Source organism: Meleagris gallopavo, chromosome 1, assembly GCF_000146605.3.
Source record: "Meleagris gallopavo isolate NT-WF06-2002-E0010 breed Aviagen turkey brand Nicholas breeding stock chromosome 1, Turkey_5.1, whole genome shotgun sequence".
Taxonomy (NCBI): domain Eukaryota; kingdom Metazoa; phylum Chordata; class Aves; order Galliformes; family Phasianidae; genus Meleagris; species Meleagris gallopavo.
In genome coordinates, this window is record NC_015011.2 from 57557932 (window position 1) to 57577691 (window position 19760).

General features: G+C 36.8%; 1 long non-coding RNA gene across 1 annotated transcript in view; it reads left to right on the forward strand.

Moving 5' to 3' along the window:
• The first annotated feature begins 5693 nt into the window (after positions 1-5693).
• The window catches only part of LOC104911682, a 29593-nt gene continuing 15526 nt past the window's right edge, over positions 5694-19760 (forward strand). Inside the window, exons 1-3 of the long non-coding RNA XR_794118.3 lie at positions 5694-6050; positions 12620-12730; positions 16100-16542. This is a non-coding gene — a long non-coding RNA (uncharacterized LOC104911682). The remainder of the gene's footprint in view (positions 6051-12619; positions 12731-16099; positions 16543-19760) is intronic.

Here is a 19760-nt window from a genome sequence, read left to right on the forward strand (position 1 = left end):
TCCTTAGTAAAATGGGGAAGCTCAGAAAAATGTTCAAATTTAATAAAGCTAAGTGTGAAATGAAACTGTGCATCTTTGAATTTCCAGTTAGGAAGTGGTGTTTGTTCTCAGTTTACTGGCCAAACATCAGAGACTTGCTTAAGGTGCTGTTTTACAGCCCACTGGCTATGGCAGTCATTCTTTAACTTCTGGATAATAATATCTGTTTAATAGTTACACTTCTGGGCTTCTTTCATGAAAAGATGTACATCAGGTATGCCTATGAATGATCATAAAGGGCTGCAGTCGGATAAAGGAAGGAGCTTTCAGAAAGTTAGCCAGATCAGGTTGTGCTTCTGTGATTGCCCCTATTTCCTTGGGAACGGATTAATCCCTCCTCAGATTAGATCCCGAAATGCTGCAATCTAACAATGGCATCCTGGCTTCTAGTAGAAATAGTGCAGCCAGAAGGACCAGGGAAGTGATCACCTTTGTACTCTGCACTGGTGAGGCTGCACCTCAAGAACTGGGTTCGGTTCTGGGCTCCTCCTACAAGGATGACATTAAGACCCTGGAGTGTGCCCAGAAAAGGGCAACAGAGCTGTGAAGGGTCTGGAACACAAGTCTTATGTCGAGTAGCAGAGGGAACTGGGATTGTTTACTCTGTTGTGCCAGGGCAGGTTCAGGTTGGATATTAGGAAAAATTTCTTCTCAGAAAGCGTGGTGATGCTTTGGAACAAGCTGCCCAGGGAGATGATGGAGTCACCATCTCTGGAGGTGTTCAAAAACACTGTGTAGATGTTGCACTGAGGGATGTGGTTAGTGGGCATGGTGCAGATGGGCTGATGGTTGGACTGGATGATCTCAGAGATCTTTTCCAAAATTAATGACTCTATGACCTGTTCATTCTATGTATGATAAAGGTAATAGTGGTGTGGTGTTTTAAGAAATGGCTGCCTGCTTCTTGCTGGAATGTCTTGCATGAAAACCTCATTTACTTAGGTTTTATTTTCTTCAGATATCTGATCAGTTGTACGTATGCCACACTGGTCAACCCCATCCTTGATAGAACACTTGTTTGAGTCCAATTTTCCCTGTTTGCTCTGTATACAGTTTGAGAGTGTAAAGCTGTATGAGAAGGAGCAAGGCTAATCCTTTTAAAGTCAGGAGGTAGGATGATATAAACATAAGTTATGTTTTGATTTTTATGTAACAGAATAGTTTTCAATACAGGAATAAACCATACACTATGAGTAAGGCACCTACTGCTACTTTTTGGAATTTTTTTCTTTGCTTTTCCTTTTTATTTTGCTAGCAGTTCATGAACAAAATGTATCAGGGATTTAAAACCATGGGAGACTTAGGAGAAATAGGAAGCAAAGCTTTGAGGCTTTGCTGAGGCTTCACAAACATTGCACAGGAGTTGTGAAGTTGGTGAATGTGTTCCATGGCCTGAGGGCAGGACTGACACTGTATCTTCTACGCTTATCTTGATTCTAAGTTCCCTGGGCAAAACCTGTATTTTCCTTTTTGTTGTATAAAGATTTGAACGTGACCTGAACCTTGATCTTGCAATAAGAGTGGTCAATAAGGATAGCAAAACTACATGGATACCTGACATACTTTCCAATAGTGGACAGTGGTTATCATGCTCAAAGTTAGACACTGAATAATTTTCCTTAACATAAGGAGCTTTATATACAAAAAGGAACTTTATGTACAAAAAGGCCATTGATAAGGATAGAAAGTTCATATTTATGAAACTAGGAGTAGAATACAATTTTGTTTGCTTTCAGACAGCTGGTTATTTTCAGAGAAACATTCACTTTTTTATCAAGTTTTCATAAGATTTTAAAAGACAGGATTCAAGATACTTGTGACCACATTTTTAATTAATTGTTTCCCTGCTGTAGCTTTAAAGTTTTCTTTTTTTAACCTACTCTTTAATTTAGTTTCTCCCTTTGCAAAATGTAGATAACTCCACTTTTCAGGGATGATGTGAGGGTGAAATCCATTAATGATTTTCAGACATTCATATTAAAGTTGTGAGGGCCATATAAGTACTGAGATGTCAAGAAATATTAAACAACCTCCTGCAAATGCCTCTGCTCTTTTCTATGTGGTTCATTAGTGTGCACTTGGAGATGACCTTAGTGTTGCTGGTGGCACCCTTTCAGATCCTGTTAAAAACAGCTTTTGAATGACTCACTGTTTTAGGAACATGGAAAGTTTCCCAGAGTGCATTTATGCTCTACTTTCTTAGACTTCAGGAGCAGGAGCTGATCAGGAAGGCTGCTAAAGATGACTGAATAATGACTTGACTATACTTTGGGACATCTGCTGATGATTAAAAAAAAGAAAAAAGAAAAATATCTGTTGGCTGTGGCTGGTAGGAAGTAAATACAGGTTGTTTTTTGTGCCACTGATGATGTATCTTTGGAGGATTACAGATGCCAGTTGCTTGACTTCAAGGAAAGTTTTTGCACTGAGGTGATGACACAGACGTAGTATTGAGCTAAAATATTTTTTTCTTTTTTTTCTTTTTTTTTTTCCAGTGCTCCTGGGGCTTTATGGATCATATAAAGATCTACAGTTCAAATATTCTTAAAATGAGAGTTCAGACTTTTTATATGGGTTCTTTTTAAACATGGATTCTCTCTTTTCTCCAGGCCAGACTTTCTTCTCTTTGTTCCTTTAGCGAAATTTATAAGCCCATGTTTTTACCACTGCATGCTTTTGCTGTGAAAATTGGTATGATGTCCTAAATCTGACACTATCACTTCAGATTCAGAGAAAATAAATGGTAAAGAAGCAATCAGAAACTTGTTTAGTTCAGAGCTATGTTGGAGGCCAATGAACCCAGAATGAAACCTAAACTCAAAATGAGGATTCAGAATCTACATTCTAATGGGAATTTTCCCAGAACCAGCAAGAGAGAAACTCAGGATATGGCCTCCTGGTCTGTTCCTGAAACAGTCCTGAGCTTGATGGATATGGCAGGCCATTTCACAATTGTCTATTGTCTACAAGTTGATTTGAGAGGAAAAAAAGGAAATTAAACAGATATGAATGGAATTTGGGATTTTAATTTGAAAATCAAAAGTGTATGATGTTAGTAGGATCTGATGTCTTATGTGAATTGTCATTTTAGTTTCTAGGTTATTGTTTCCCATTTTCCACTATTTTCTACCTGCTTGAAAATCTTTAGTGATTTGGTTGGGAGAAAAACTTGGGGAAAAAAAAGCATGAAAAAAGTTATAATGTCTGCTGAAATGCAAGATAGTATGAAACAGCTGGCCTGGAAAAGAATAAATAATCTCAGCTGAAATTAATGCAAATGTCTAGTTTAAATGTTAGCATTAGCTATTTTACTGCTGGTCAAAAATTAAATAAAAGGAGATAATCAGTGGAGGGAAATCATGAGTTCTCATCTTCATGAAGTTAGTGAAAAATATCAGGAAATGAGTAGACAGCTTTTCTGAGCTTTTCTTGTTTTTATTTACTGAACATACAGGAAGAAAAGGGGGAAATACTAGTGCAGAATGAGGTCTACTTTGGCCTATCTTATTGTTATATGACAAATCTGAACACAGCATTCAAGTTCTACATAAAAGCGGAACCATTGGTGCTCCTAAATTGTGCTAACAGAAAAGGATGCTAAAGGTGAAGTTAAATATATTTGTTGTTTGAACACTTGCTGCTATCTAACACCAACAGCTTTCAGTTGAATTCAGACACTGGAACACAGAATCACAAGTATATATATTTAGCTATAGCAAAATTCTGAGAGAGTAGTTTGAGGGAAAAGATGGGTATCACTGACAAAAATTGTCTTCTAATGTGGAAAATGAAGGTATGTTGTGTTTTCGTAAGATATTCCAATTGCATACTAGGTATCAATGCTTACATAAAATAAGTAAAAATAAGAGAGATGAGAATATCACAGTGATGATTCATGCTTTGCTTACGGTGAAAGAATTAATAGTTCATGTAGCTTGTGAAAAAGAAATGGCTTTTTTTGTGGTATGAAGGCCTTTGTGGTGAAAAGATATTAGTTTCTTTAACTTAGATATCACTGTTCTAAGGAAGGATAGATATCACAAGAAGGAAAAATGCTCTTAAATTGGATATATAGTGCATACATTAAGGCTAAGAGAAACTTAAACATCTACTGAGCAGAGAAGATTATTTAATTGGAAGGATGTTTTTAGTGATATATATTAGTGCAGTCGGAAGTGCTGGACTTGTGATGAAAATTTCATCCAAGAAGCATGTGCTTGTCTTGTTTTTATCTTAATTGGGTTGTTTCTGTTTCTCTTGTCCCTGACATGGGGATTGGAAGGTAAAAGGGGCCGGGGAGGCCTTCTTTCTTCACTTGTTGTGTGTGAAATCGCAGCAGTGACCTAAACCAAACTACTTTCCGTGATTTTCAAACTCATAATCCATGAATTTTGAATACGTTGTTGATTTTGATAGAGCATAACCATTCTTGTACTGCAGGAGAGCTATTCCTGTGATTAGACGTCATAATATACACATGTGAATATGATGCAGAAGATTTAACACTGAATTCTTGTAGTTAAGTAAATGAAGAGGGGAAAAGGAGATTTAATATTTAATGTATCAGATATACATATAATTATAGAATCATAGAATGTTTTGGGTTGAAAAGGATCTCAAAGATCATCTAATTTCAGCCCCTGTGCTGTGGGCAGGGTCACCAACCACTAGACCAGGCTTCCCAGAGCCACATCCAGCCTGAAGAAAGGGAAATTCAAGTAATGGTATTGAATGTCTTTGTTAGGTTGCATTGTTATATTAAGTGGTTTTGATTGCATTCTAGATGACTGTTTTGTTAATGGTATCTTTTTTACTATTTTGATTTAAATTTTTTTTAATTTTTATTTTATTGCAATGGTAACATTTTGCAGTATGACAGTATAGACTAAAGGACTGTAAGCGAGGTATCAGGGTTCTTGGTTCAGTTAATATTTGAGAAAGTGAATTTGGTTCATGTGTTGCTATGGCCTGAGTTTTCATTGGGCAAGGTTTATTTCAAGTAGCATGAGTCTATACGATTTGTTTAAATGACAGTAAGATATTCTAGTCTTGTAACAACAATCTTACTGCAATTTCAGTGACATCGCTTTCCCTCTTTATCTTTGATCAATAGGTTTTATTTTTAGATTTTAAATGTAAATCTGTTTATGTTTAAATATGTGCATTTAGCAGTTAATACGTAATTTTTATTGTAAAAAGCTTGTTTACGTGATATGTTCAAATAGTCCGAGAATAAATAGTATCCTGCAAACAGGACCAAAGACACATCAAGGACATTTTCTTGGATGAACTTTCTCTGTGCTGCTTGATCTTACATTGTGAAATGTTCTGGCAATTTGTGAAGCAGTGAACAGATGAGCTTCCTGTGGCTCTAGGATGTGTCATGGATATTGGACCACAGCATTTCTACTAATTACAGCTGAACATATTGGTGCCTTGTGGTCAACATGACTTAAAAAGGAGAAAATAGATATGCCAAATCTTTGTACAAATTCATTAGACTGATATGTTGAGAGAATTATTCATGAGAACATGCCATCTCACTGAAGTTATCTGAAGTCTGCTATTGTTGTTTTATTTATGTTTTACTTCTTTTTTTTTTTAACTTTATGTTTCTAAAATGCTAAATTCTAAAAAGGAAAAGGAATCTTCTGGTAGACAAATAATGAAGCATTGCATCAAAGATATTTTTTAAGTGCAGATAGAATAAAAATTGCCAAGAGTGGTGAATTATGTGGTACACCTACTTTTAAAAACAGTGTCCTTTCCCGTACACCTGCACAGATGTACACAAAAGAAGAATGCTAACTGGCTGTGGCATCCAGAACTGTTGATTTGAAATAAAACTAACTGTCTTATAAGCTTAGATATGTGGGGTAATTTTTACTGAAAAGCTATGTGTTCAGCTCTGCAGACTGATGGATGGCATGAAGTACAGACAAAGTTCTGCATCTTTCCCCTTCCCAACTGTGAGATTTCAGGCTTTTACCTTGCCAAGGTCTTCAATGCAGGTAGGCTGCCATTTATATCATACCTTGAATTCACAGTGGAAAGTGAAGTTAGTTCTTTGAAATGAGCAGAAGGACTGATGGCAGATTGTGTAACTCATTAGAATCCAGAAAGAAAAGGAAGAGAATTGGGTCAATTACTGGCATTTTTAGCAGAGATGCTTAAGTGATTTTTGAGGCTGAATTCCTTTTTTTGGTGCTGCAGCTGGCTTGGCTTGGACTCAGTTGGAAAGTATATGGATGGATATAATATTAGGGTTTGTTTTGGGGAAAACAATTTTAAAAATAAATTAATGTATGATCTCAAGTTAAAATCATTACTCTGCAATAACATTCACATAGATGCTTGTCTTAGATTTTAGCTGGAGAATATTGGTCATTACAGCTGTCAATCATTATGACTTTTTCATTCTATTAATATCTGGTGTTGCTCATTTTTTCTTTTAAAATTTCTTTTAATTTTAGCATGAATTGAATTGATGAGCTAAAAGTCATGATACAACAGATGGACTAAATTTTCAAGCTGCTTGGACATCCATTTAGGAGACAGAGTTCTTCTTACTGCAGCACGTGTGCGTAACATACTGAGGCTGACATTTTAGAATTTTAGGTAGATAAAGAAGTTGCTTCTAAGCCTAAAAATAGTTATTTAGGGGGTCTAAAACATGATAAATTGAAGCTCCTAATATTATCACAAATAACTAACTGACTGGAAAAACATTTGCTCTTAAATGCCAGCCTAAAATATTTTTTAAGAGATAAGATTTTTATTTTATTTTTTTTACAGTCAGAAATGTTGAAATTGATCTCAACAAAGTTTCATATTACTAGCAGACAGCCTTTCAAAAAGGGTTTTGAAAGATGTGTAAGAAATTGAAGTGAGGAAATCTAATTTTCCATGTCATTTCATATTTTTAACAGGAAAAATAAATACCTGAAGAACAAGAATGATAGACTTTATCTTCCCCTTCTTTACTAATTTCTGTTTCAAGCCCCATTTTTCTACTTTTCCTTGAAAAAAGACAAATGAGTGGAGAGAAAAGTGGAAAATGTTCTAACACCGTGTGAAAAATTGTAAACTTTACCTTTCTACAACGTTTTCAGATGAAGTGCAATCTTATGGTTTTACTCTGAACTGCAGTTTCAAGAGAGCTTAAAGTGTTTTTTTGTTGTTGCTTTTGTTGCTGTTTTGTTTGTTTTTTAAACAAGAAGAATTAATCAAAATTACTTTGTTTAATACAGTGTGTAAGGGTCAAGCATTTAATCCTGGCAATTTTTTGGTACTTCTAAAAACCTACTAAATGAGATTCAGTTTATTTGTAAAATTTTGTTAACGATATTATATGCGTTGGTCCAGCTTGCATAGTGTTTTGCTGTGTGTTGTAGTATTATACAAAGACTAATTTCTATGTGGAATATGGAGTGAGTACTGAAAGTACTCCAAACATAGGACACTTGTTTACCTGGAAATTACCAGCTGTGTGATTACCTAGTATTTCCTGTGGTACCCACTTTATTTCTTTAGGGGTAGATAGCATTTTTACTGGCTGTCATCTTCTGTGTTATACAGACAGTAAGTTTTGCAGGGGTTGATAGGCCCAATTTCGTAAAGGTTTTGATTCTTCTTTGCCGTAATTCATTTGTTCAAGTTTTCATAAAAGCAAGTTTAGCATCAAAATGAATTTAATAGAAACAGATACAGATAGTTCTGACTGTGAGCACAAAGTGCTTTAAAAACTGAAATGGAATTTAGGTCTCCACAAACCTTTACAAAATTTGGTCTACAGAGAACCAAACTTAATACAAGTTCTATAGCACCGCTCCCTATTTAAGCCTATAAAATGGCTTATGAGTGTTTTGGACCTTGATAAGTTGACCTAGTTATAATAGAAAGTCAGAGAGTGGAAACAAAGAGACAAAAGAAGTATGATAAGCACACTTGATATGGCAGTATGAGAGGAGGAGAAATCTCTAACCACATGAAAGATGGGTCTTGATATGGAGCTACAGAATGTTGTAGGGACGCTATCATACATGCTGAGAATAGCAAGACCTGTCTTTAGGAGCCTGACACATTCCTGAATGTAACTCAGTAATTATTTTCTGTGTTACTGTGTTGGTCAGATTCTTAAAAATGCATCTGATGTTGGATACTAAAAATAAGAATGGTCATGCTGCAGTACTAACTGTAATTAATTGTTAGTAGTGGTTATCTGTATATATCATTTTTTTCCTACCTATCTCAGACGATGAAGACTATCAATTTATTGATTTACTTATGTATTTATTTATGAAGTAAATCAGTAGCAGATTTCTAATAAAATGAAGTAAATCAATATTAATTTCTAATATTCCTGGTCCTAGAAGTTTGCTGTAGTTCTTAACTCACTCTGTCAGAACTGCTTCATTTCAGCTTTTTGCTCTACCTTCCTCACCTTTCCTGCCTTCCTCACCATCTTGTGAGCAACTTCAGTTTTTTCACCCTGCGTGACAGTTCTCTGCTAATCTCTGAGATTAATCTGATTTCACCTTTAATGTATTCAGACCTAAGTGGTAGAAATTCTGATGCCTGCAGTCAAACAAGCAATCTATGTAGCTGAGTAAAACCTTGTACAGATGCAAGGACTTTCTTCACTGATTTCTGAGAGGATAAAATCAGACAAGAATAGGAGATTCAGTGAGGTGAACTAACTGTGAAGTTAGACATCTAACTCATAGAATTCACCACTGTTTATTCCAGCTGGTTAGCATTTAAAATGACAAAGGAAATGATTATCTCTAGAGTGTGAAGTGCCAGAACTAAAGCATGTAAATGAAACACAGTAGAAGATCTAGCTGTTACTTCTACTTTTCCTGTTATGTTGATATAATCTGTTTTTGCCAAAGTTTTCTTTCTTTTATAATGAAGATAGGGTAGAGTGCTTTTGTCTTCTATACCGTAAAACCCAGAGGTTTATTTCAGTGCTGCTTTTTAGACCATTAAATACAATTCTACTCAAGGATTTTTTCCAGCTGTTCAGTCATATGATTGCTTAGTCTATGCGGCCCAGTATGAGCCTCTCCAAGTGTTCAGGAGTATACTTGGCAGTTGAATACAACTAATCTTTTAATTTATACCATTTGGCATCCCCAGATCGGTCCTTCAGGAAAGACTTTTCATATGACTCTGAAATGAACTCCTCCGTAGCCATACCACATATTCAGAGATTTGTTTTCATTGTTTTATCTGTTGCTCCAGGTGACTCATAACCTTGAGAATAAACTACTGTTCAAATTTGCTTTTTATATGTTGCACAAGCCCTTCCCATTAGAGTTATTAGTATGTTTAGGAGCCAGACCTGAAATATGAACTCCATATCAGAATATTTTGGTTTGAAACAGGTGCTGGTTGGTTGGATGTACTAACAGCTCCAGCTCAGAACACACATCCTTTCATGCTACTGGTTTATGTGTATAATAAGTCAGTATCATTGCTATCATAGTTTTTTCATTAATACTCTTTTGCCTTGCAACACCTCTTCTTTTGGTGAATTTTGTATTTTTGAAAGGTAATATATAAGTGTTGTACAGTCTTCCAGATATTTCCAAACTATCCTGCCAATGTTTCTCAAAACTCTTTTTGCAACATTTTCTTATTTAATGGTTTGTTTATAGGAAAGAAGTTTAACAGCAAAGCTTATTCAGATCTGGATATTCTCAGCTGAGACTCTTGCCCACGCTAAAACAAGCTCTAACAGAAATAGTTGTGGACATCATCTCCAAATGTTAAGATGAATTCTGAGAGAGTGGTCTGTCTTTATGTAACCATTGACTCTACCTACAAGCATCATTAAATCTTGATCACTAATCACAGTGTCTAACGATTTAGAAAAATCTCAGTTTTGTACTGTGGAGCAACAAATAATTTAGGAAACCATCAAATCTCACAAGGTTTTCTAACACAATTTATTGATCCAACCTCAGAGGAATGTTGGCCAGAAAACAACAGCCAATTTGTCTTAGGAAGGAAGAAAAATTACCAGGATTAAGAGAATACATAAATGGTGAGAAATCCTATACTTTTGCAATAAAGTATTTGATGCCAGGTATTTATTTAGAGTTTTCTTTAAAATTTCAGAGCAAATATCAAATTACTCCTCAGATCCATATTGGAAATATTTTGTTCCTGGCACGGAACAAACATTGTTCATGGACCAGTACAGGTTTAGAAGTAATGATAGTGAGTGAAAGAGCATTTGTGATGAGAATCTAATCTTCTCCCTTGCTTCTACTAGTGTTCAGGACATCTAAACTGTTACTTAAAACAGGTGATATTTAATAATCTGTTAACATTTGATATTTTAAATCTCATTAATCTGAGTAGTATAGAGCTAACTCAAACTATTTTCTTTAAGCTTGTTTTGTTCCAAAGCATGTGGCAGTCAATGGAGTAAAATCACTCCATGCAGACTTTACGTACAGTATTTATACTCACAGATTATAGGAAACTTATTTTGACAGTCTTCACTATTATCAAGATGCTGGTATCTTACCACAGTTAAAAAGAGAAAAGTTGATTGTAGCTCCAGTTTATTTGGAATCAGACATTTCACATCTGCCTTAAAGAAGGAATTATTAAGCTTCTGATGTGACATCCTGGAGAAACATTATTGGTGAAATTCGGCTATTTTGCACAGAGAAATTATGATTTGTTGGAACTAATTTGAAGTAAAATTCTGCCTGCGTGAATTTCTCCATTTCACATTCAGAAATGGAGAATACCCTTGTTATCTTGGATCCCGTGTTGTGGTAACAGTTGTTAAAGGTAACTTTTCAGTAACAACTGTTGTATGTCTGATTTTATGATGTTCATGTTCTCATAGCTGGCAAGAAAACTTACTAGACTAGACTTATGCAGCTAGAAAATTAATTCCAGCTCTATCTGAGATTCCCATTGAGTGATTCAAGTCATATATTCAATAAATGTCCTTCACTTACATTGTAAATAGAATTATAGGGATTGATTGGAATGGTCACTGAAAGGAACTAGAGAGAATATTTGTGGGAAGGAAAGTTTAAGCTCATAATAATGACTATTTGCTCTGGAAGGCTGATTCAATTCTGCTCATCTGAGGAAAAAAAAAAAAAGGAACATGTGACTTGTATATTTGTGCAATGAAGCTGGTTTTGAAAAACAAATGCTACAACAAATTTAGAACAGAAATTTTGTACTGAAATTATCTTTCTTATTTTTGCATATGAGTTGCCGCTTTTGTTTTGTTTGCATGAAAGCAAGGTATCTTATGAAAAGGCTGCATCTGAAAACTGTGGTAGTAGTTCAGAATCCATTTTTTCCTGAAGTTACTTGTATCCCGTAGCCACTCCATTTGGTTCTTATAGACTGCCTTTCCAGGAGACTAGTATCAGCATATCTAAATCTGTGTGCAGATGTACTGTTGTAATTATTTAGTAGCTCATAATTTATTTCATAGTTGATAGCAGCAAATACGTGCTATATCCACATGGCTTTTAAATACCTTCAGGGATAGCGACTCTACCACTTTCTTGGGCAGCCCATTCCAAAACTTGACCACTCCTTCATGAAGAAATTCTTTCTAAAGTCCAATCTAAGCTTCCTGTGCCTCAACTAACAAGAACCCATTTGTGTCCTATCACTTATTACCTAAGAGAAGAGATGGACAACCTCCTCACTGCAACCTCTTGTCAAGTAGTTGTAGATGGTGACGAGTCGCAACAATGAAGCCACCAATTACAATGAGATATTTCTGTACAAGGTGATGTAGCAAAATGCTAATGAAGATGCTTGCCAAAAGTGTTTTATAAACTTAGCCCCCAACTTGTATTTTTGTAAATTTTTCAAATGTGCTTCCTTCTGCTGAAGTCTCAATACCCTTCCCCTATGTTCTGCTTTCAAAATTTAAAGAAACTTAACAGATACCTAAGCTTCATGTCTGGCTTGCAAAAATGAACAGCTCTTAAAAATGTGTTGTAAATTCAGTCACTGCTTGCAAGACTCTGTTGTAGCCTGTAATACTTCCTGTGTCATCCATACAGGAATTGGATTTTATTTTCCAGATGTATATGCAAATTAATTTGAATTACCTGTGGGAAATTAGAATAATATTTTTGCAAAATATGTATTTTCCAAGTTATTGAATGCTTGGAACTATTGGTCTTTTGAGAAATCTTTAGACCAACTGTTTAATTATGAAACAGTGGCATTTGTTCTGTCTAGGAATACCTTGGGGATGCTATGCTTAAGCTGTTTACAGAAAATCATTGCTCCAGAGGTGGTACAAGCATAATAATGGTTTTCTTTGGTCCTATGCTTACAAAAACATAACCTATACTGTGAAAAAATCAGACATTTTCCTAGGTCTATAATCCTGTACTGTAACTGGCAAATATCCTGGAGTCATTAAGCTCTGTGTAAGTAGAGATAAAAAGTATGTGGAAATGCTGGAAATCATATGAACAGCACTTTATAGTACCTCCTTACAGCATCTGATGATAACTTTTCATTGTGATTACAGTTAAAGTTAGGCTGATATGTGTTTTTGTTTCCTCTTTAGATCAAGAACATTGTAGAAAATGGCAATTACTATAGAAGTGTTTGCTTGCCATCAGACTAAAGCTTATGAGGAATCCTTTAAAAGAAACACTTCTGCTATATCTGAATGCAGGTATGGATGTTTTTGCTTTTGCTAGAAGTTTGGAAAGAGTAGAGATACAGAGCTCTACCACATGCTAGATAGTAAATACCCCAGTGGTATGACTCGCCATGGTAAATGTATCTGTGTGTCCACACACTATATATACACTTTATAAATATGCCTACAGCTATGTACTTATGATTTAAAACCAAGCCAGATTTTTCTCTTGTGTATTTCTCCTGGCCATAAATGCTCAGACAAAGCTATTCCTTTCAAATAAGGACAATGCTGCGTGAGGCAGGCGGAAACAGTTTTCCTGCAGTGAAAGTTGATGCTTTGCCTTAAGGTTCAGTGTAATCCTCTTTATGTATGCTGGCTACCATGATAGTTTTAGAGTCCAGGAGACAGTGTCTGATAAGACACTCCTCCCCATGTTTCCCCCACTACAGACTGAGAAAGTATTTAGCTTGCTTTGCCATGTTGAAGTTAAATAGAAATACCACTTCACTCCCTTTCACTATGGGCACATACCTCCAGCAAAGAGCAGGTAAGAGGTTTACTACTAAAATCCATATATTTAGAGAGATTCACACCACTCTCGTGGGAGGAATATAGTTCTTTCCTTGGTTCACTCATCTGTTTTCCTGCTAAACTTGCATTCATTCAGCAGGCTTTTTTCATTAGTTTTGGCAAACATGCTGCTGATAACGTCTGACACTTCCAATCTCATCATAAGAGACTATTAAAACTGATCAGAAGAACAGCATTCAGTTGAAGGTAAATCCCCTTTCACTGTCTTGTACCTTTCAGTTATAGCCTTCTACAGAGACTGGGCATCAGTGGACAGGGTGAGATGACAAGAAAAAGGAGTGAATGCTAATCCCTTTGTGGTAGACTGGAAGAATCCTATACAGCCCCCTTTCTCAGACTCACTAAATGGCTGAAGCTGGAAGGGTTCTCTTGGTCAATATGACACCCAGAGCAGGGTGCCCCAGCTCATGCCCAGGTGGCTTTTGAAGATCTCCAAGGAGGAGACTCCACAGAATCTCTGGACAGCCTGTGCCAGTGCTCCGTCACCTACACAGCACAAAAGTGCTTCTTGATGTTTAGAGGAAACCTCCTCTGCTCCAGTTTTGTCCTGCTACTGGGAACCATTGAAAAAAAGTCTATCTCTATCTTCTTTGCACCCTCTGCCAGTCTTATCTCTGTTGAAATAAGTAGACAAACTCTATAAAGTTTGGTCCTACATAATACTCTACAAGTCTAATGAGATATGATGCCCACATACTCCTTCTCATCCTCATCCAGAGGAGTCAGATCTCTCTTCCACAGAAGCTGCCAGTTTTATCATGAATTTGTATGATAATTGAATGAAAAACAGCTTTTAATAGGTACTTTGATACTTAAAATATTGATGAATATGAAAGGTATTTATAGACTTGGCATTGCTGAAGTAAAAAATTGGTGACAGCAGAAAAAATTATGCTCTGAGCACTCTTGAAACAATTGGCAAATAGTGAACAATAGTGGAAACTTAAAACAGCTCTGATTGTCAAAAATGGAAATGCATCGGTAATGAAGAGCTGGTTTATAGACAACAGCGTTTTAAGACAAAAGCTGTGATTTCTGGCACAATACATCAGTAAGAAGCATGATATTCCTTTCATTCTGCTCCCAAAGAGCCTCATTCTGCAACAAGATCAGTGGCACAGATATATTTGTAACTCCACAGAATGTCTCTTGAAGTTAAATATACTCCATAAAGACCCAGAACTAGTGGATTTAGTTGCGAGGCTGAGACCCATGCTTATAAAACTGAGCTCTTAGCAGATGAAGCCACTGTCAGTATGATACCCTTGACACAGAGATGCCATGCAATAATTTGGAGCAGGTAATTATTTTTAAGACTGTTTATTAGCAGACTGAAAGGTTAGTAGTACCAATTATATTTCATTATTCCCTTCTCTTTAGAAGTCTTATAACTGGATGTAAGATGTGTGTGGAGCAGCTGAGGTCCCTTGATTTGTTCTACCTAGCAAAGAGGAGACCAGAGCAGCCTATGGCTTCCTCATGAAAGGAGTGGTGGTCAGGGACTGATCTATTCTCTCAATGAGGGAACAACATGAAGTTGTGATAGGGAAGGTTCAGGTTGGATATTAGGAAAAGATTCTTTACTGAGAGGGTGGTTGGGCACTGAAACAGGCCCCCCTGGGAAGTCACCACATTTTTCAGCCATGGCACCATGCTTGCCAGAGTTCAAGAAGTGTCTGTACAATGCTTTCAGACATGTGGTCTGATTTTGGGTGGTGCCAGGAATTGGACTTGATGATCCTTATGGGTTCCTTCCAACTTGGGGTACTCTATGAATCTCATATCAGTTCCTATACAAAATCCATAGGATAGTGTTATCAGAGATGTTTCTCATGTAGTCTTGAGTATTGTATTCTATATATATTTATGTATAATTATTCTGTAACATATTAAATGCTATTATTGGGGAAAAAAGTATTTCTGGTATTTCCTCCAATTCATGTATGCTGCAACATCTCTAAAAACAATGATGGAGGTGATATTGAAAGACTATGTTAGACTATTTTTTAAGTCTTTTTGTTTCTTCAGGTACAAACATTATTTCTGCAACTTGGTAAAAGGCAACATAGAATGAAGAACTATTATGGAGATATTATGAAAAAATGTTGGTTGCAGTGCAGCCAGTAGAGCTTATATGTTAAAACTGATACTACAGTAAAAGGACAGCAGTGATGGTTCTTTATCATTAAAGGAGAGCTGGGGTGGAAAATGAATTTCATAACATTGTGCACTTATTGCTTCTATATACCTGATTTCAAAGCTTTTACATCTAATCTCAATAAACTTGAACTGAATCCCTACTGTCTTATTGATGCTTTATTGAAAATGTTTTCCAATCACTCTTTTTTCCATTTGCAGCATAGTTCTTCTTGTCCTGCCAGATAAGGGCATATTGACTGACCATCTAATTACACTGTCATTAATACTGATAAGTCAAAAGAAGTGTGACACTGATAGAATTACATAGCTGTTAACTTGCTGAAATACTGTTTGTTTTACTTTGCTAGCCTGTTTGTTTGAGCATTATAAAAGATTCAGCATGTGTGTGCAAATGATATTCTTATTGTAATCTATGCTACAAGTAACCATTGTTTGAAAATGTTTGCATTTGGGTTTGTTAACATTGGAATCTATTTTAGCCCTCAAATTCATACCCTTCCCTTGCTCCTGGAGGCTAGCATTTACTGTAAGTAAAGCTAAGACTCTTGCATCAATTTCAGCAGCTGGGGCTTAGATATTTACCACATCTTGTGAGGATCCACAGTAATGCATAGAAATGGTGATCAACAGTTGTTTCTCTTTCCTTAGGACTGGTTGGATGGGGCCCTGGGCTGCCTGTCTGAGTGTCTGATTAAGTGTTTGGCAGGGGGATTGGAACTAGAAGATGTTTGAGACCCTTTCAGTCCAAGCCATTCTATGATATGATTCTCTGACTGTTTCGTGGGGACTTTGAACTATGGAGTTGTGCAATCTTTGGAAGTGAATGTGGATTGTGAACAACATATTCCTTTTAAACAGGACCAGGAAACTAACATATTCCTTACAGTGGCACCCATAGATCACCACATCTACAGTGCCAGAATGGAATAAGTGAAGTCACCTGAACCTCTCACTCTGAAGAAAGACCGGGAAATTGTGCACAAGGCCTCCATACTTTCCTGAAAGCAAAGAAGCTTGAGTGGCTGATTGCCAGGTGTACTGTGCCAAGAGTTACTGGGATCTCCGACACATTCCAGTGGGAGTATTAACAGGTTTGCATATTGCTGGGTAAAGTCTTCCAAATTTTCAAGAGTGCCATGAATCTCTACTATTTAATGTATGTACGGTTTGTGGTCCTTAGTTATCCGGAAACTCTTGAAACTCAGCAAATAGTGTATGAAACTCTCACACCCAAACAGCTCTCCCAACATTCCTTCTCCCCTCTTGGAGTATATGTGGTCTCTGTATCCTAAAAGCATCTGGAAGTATAAGCTATAGGCTTCCAATCATCACCTTGTAATAGGATTAGCACCCCATCAAGCCCACAGATGCTGGGCATCTGCTGAAATAGCTGTAATACTTTGGAATAGAAAGTAATATTATAGAGGTGTGTGGAACATAATCAAAAGCTCACCAAAGTCGGTGAACTCTGCTACCCTGCATGCCTCAGTCAGTTTTGGGTGAATGTATGGTCAATAATCGCTTTGGATTGTCTATGACTGTCCCATCTGAACAGATGATGAAGCAGCTCATAAAGACCAACCGAAAGGTATTTTGTCAATTTACACTGAGTTAAAGGTCTGAAATAATATGGTGTGGCCACTGAAATTCTACTCCTGGACACGACAAGGAGTGACACTCTGCTTGAGAACTAGTAATAAAGAGTTTTTAGTTTTTGGTTTTAGGAGATAAGAGAATGTCAGGTGTACCATTAAGTACTTCCATGACATAAAATGACATTAGGTCACAACAGTATTTATAGAAAAGTTGGGTGGCTTAGCTTTTAGATAATCTAAATCATTGCATACGGGAGTCATGTGACCTAGATACATGAGTGTCCAAACTTTTGCCATGCCTGGGCCATGTTGAGTGAAGACAAATTCTCTTGGGCTGCATAAACACACACTGCTCCAAGAGAAATGCCTCCTATTTATTTCCATGGAAACTACAACAGATATGAAGAGCACAGTAACACTACTTGATAGAGCAAATTCTCAGCTACAAAGAAAAAAAAAAGAAAGAAAGAGAAAAAAAAGAAAAGAAAAAAGGAAGAAAAAGATAAAAAGAAGATTTAAACATAGTCACCATCATTAGCTACATATTTTGACCTGCAACGAACAAGAGACTGCATGTCATACTCCTAGAAATCTGCACCAGTGGAGGGGACTCACTGTCACAATTGTTGAGACACACCGCCCACCACCTCACTGTGCTCACATCCACTGTTTAGTCTCCAGGAATGTTCAGCAAGCATCAGTGAATGTCAGTGAGTGCAATTTTTTTCTGTATGGAGTGTCAGTGAGTGCAATTTTTTTCTGCAGTGACACACCTTTGTTTCATGCGCACTTCCACGTCAGATGCCATTTTATCAGACTGCCCTTCTGCTGCCATCTGTCACATGGCAACAAAATGTAACAGAACATTGGTGGGAAGGTTTAACCTCTACTTCTGTATCACCAACATCCGCCTCTGATATTGTGGGCTAACATAATAAAATAGAAGGCATTACTTTCAGAGCAGCCCTTGTAAAATATACAATATAGTTAACATATATGAGTTATAAAGTTTATTTTAATTTTTAGTCTGGTTGCAATTCTTAATGAATTCTCAAGGTATTCGTTAGAGACTTTTGATGAAATTTTACTCTTTCATCCATGATTGTTAACATGCTGAACTGTTCACAAATGTATGTACTGCCAAAAAGTGATGACATGAATAAGACATGATGGTGAAGCTTGGGATATTTTTCTCTCATAAAGAGGCATGATCAGATTTTTGAGTTCAATATCTGATTGCTCCTCTATGCATTCTATTTGAAAATTGGCAGGTGATGTATTTATGTCAACTGAAAATGGAATTGAAGGTATACCAAAAAACTAATGTGTTCTGGCAATCTTGAAACCTGTTCTCAAATTCCTTTACTGAAGCAGAAAGCTGCATCTTTTTCACTCTTTGTAGGTCTGTGTTTAGCCAGTGTATGAAACTGCAAAGAGTTACTGGCTATAACTTGAGTTAGCACTATACTGCACCTTCCCCATGTCCTGGTTTCTGCTCAGACAGTGTGGATTCATGCACTGCTGTTTGACTGTAGCCGGTTACAGCAGCACACCTGGGGCCAGGCCAGGTTGCTCTGCAGGGCAGAGGTGCAACCACGATGGTGCGGCAACAGAGGCTAGGCCGCATTGCAAGCTGTTCTGGGCCACACGCAGGCTGTGGGCTGAGGGTTGGACATGCCTGATCTAGAATAAAGATATTTGAAAGCTTCCTTTGCTCTGCACAGTAGGTGCTGTGCTCCAGCTCCCAGAAGGGTAGTAAGGAAACTTGCCCTTAGGATGCTTGGCACCTATTAATCATAGAATCTTACATTTGCTATGTAATTCTATCAAAATGACAACAGACTTCAATTCTAATGTAAAACAACAGCAATAACTTCCTCTGTAGTCCATAGAAGGACTAATTGTTCATTATACAGTGGATTTTTTATGAGATGTCCAAGAAGGAACACAAAATAAGCACCGAATGATGTTTGTTTCCTAATCTGAACACAATCTGAAGACATTCTAATCTATGTCTTTGGTGGGGACCTATCCAATCTTAATGTTAAGAGAACTGTAAAGGACTGGAGTGGAAAGCCACACTAGAAATTCTTCAAATTGGAAGGCAGTAGCTGACAGTAAAGGAATTTTAAGAGGCAAACACCAGCTGTTAAGCTAATAGACAGAAGACTTAATGCATTTGACCTGGCAATTAGTTGAGCACTTTGTTGCAGCAGAACAAAAGGACAGCCTGAATGTGCATGAAATTCTTGTGATTGGGATGGGGAAGATAATGGAAAAAAAAAGAAAGAGGAAAAAAGAAATTGTGTGTGTATTCAATCCTCATTTACAAACTGGCCTGATCCCAAATGAAAATTAAAATGCAAATTGATCTTGACTTTTCTCATAGTTCGTAATATTTTTAAAAGCAAACTTGACTTGGTGTATTCATTTAGGGCTTGATTTGCTGACTGAACTGTGTTTTTCTGAAGTAATTGAAGTAGGCAAATACTGTTTGAGATGTCACTTTCCCTCAAAGATTTACGTCAAGCTTGGTACCTTAAAACTGTAGCAATTGATTGCCCACATGATGGTTTGTGTCACTGCTTCCCCTTGTGCCTCATCTACTCACAGCAGCTTTTTAGCTGATGTTACTTCTTTGGGGTCAAACTGGGTAGGTGTGAAACTCAGCTGAGGCAGGTAATGGAACCAGGAAATCACATACTCACACCTCC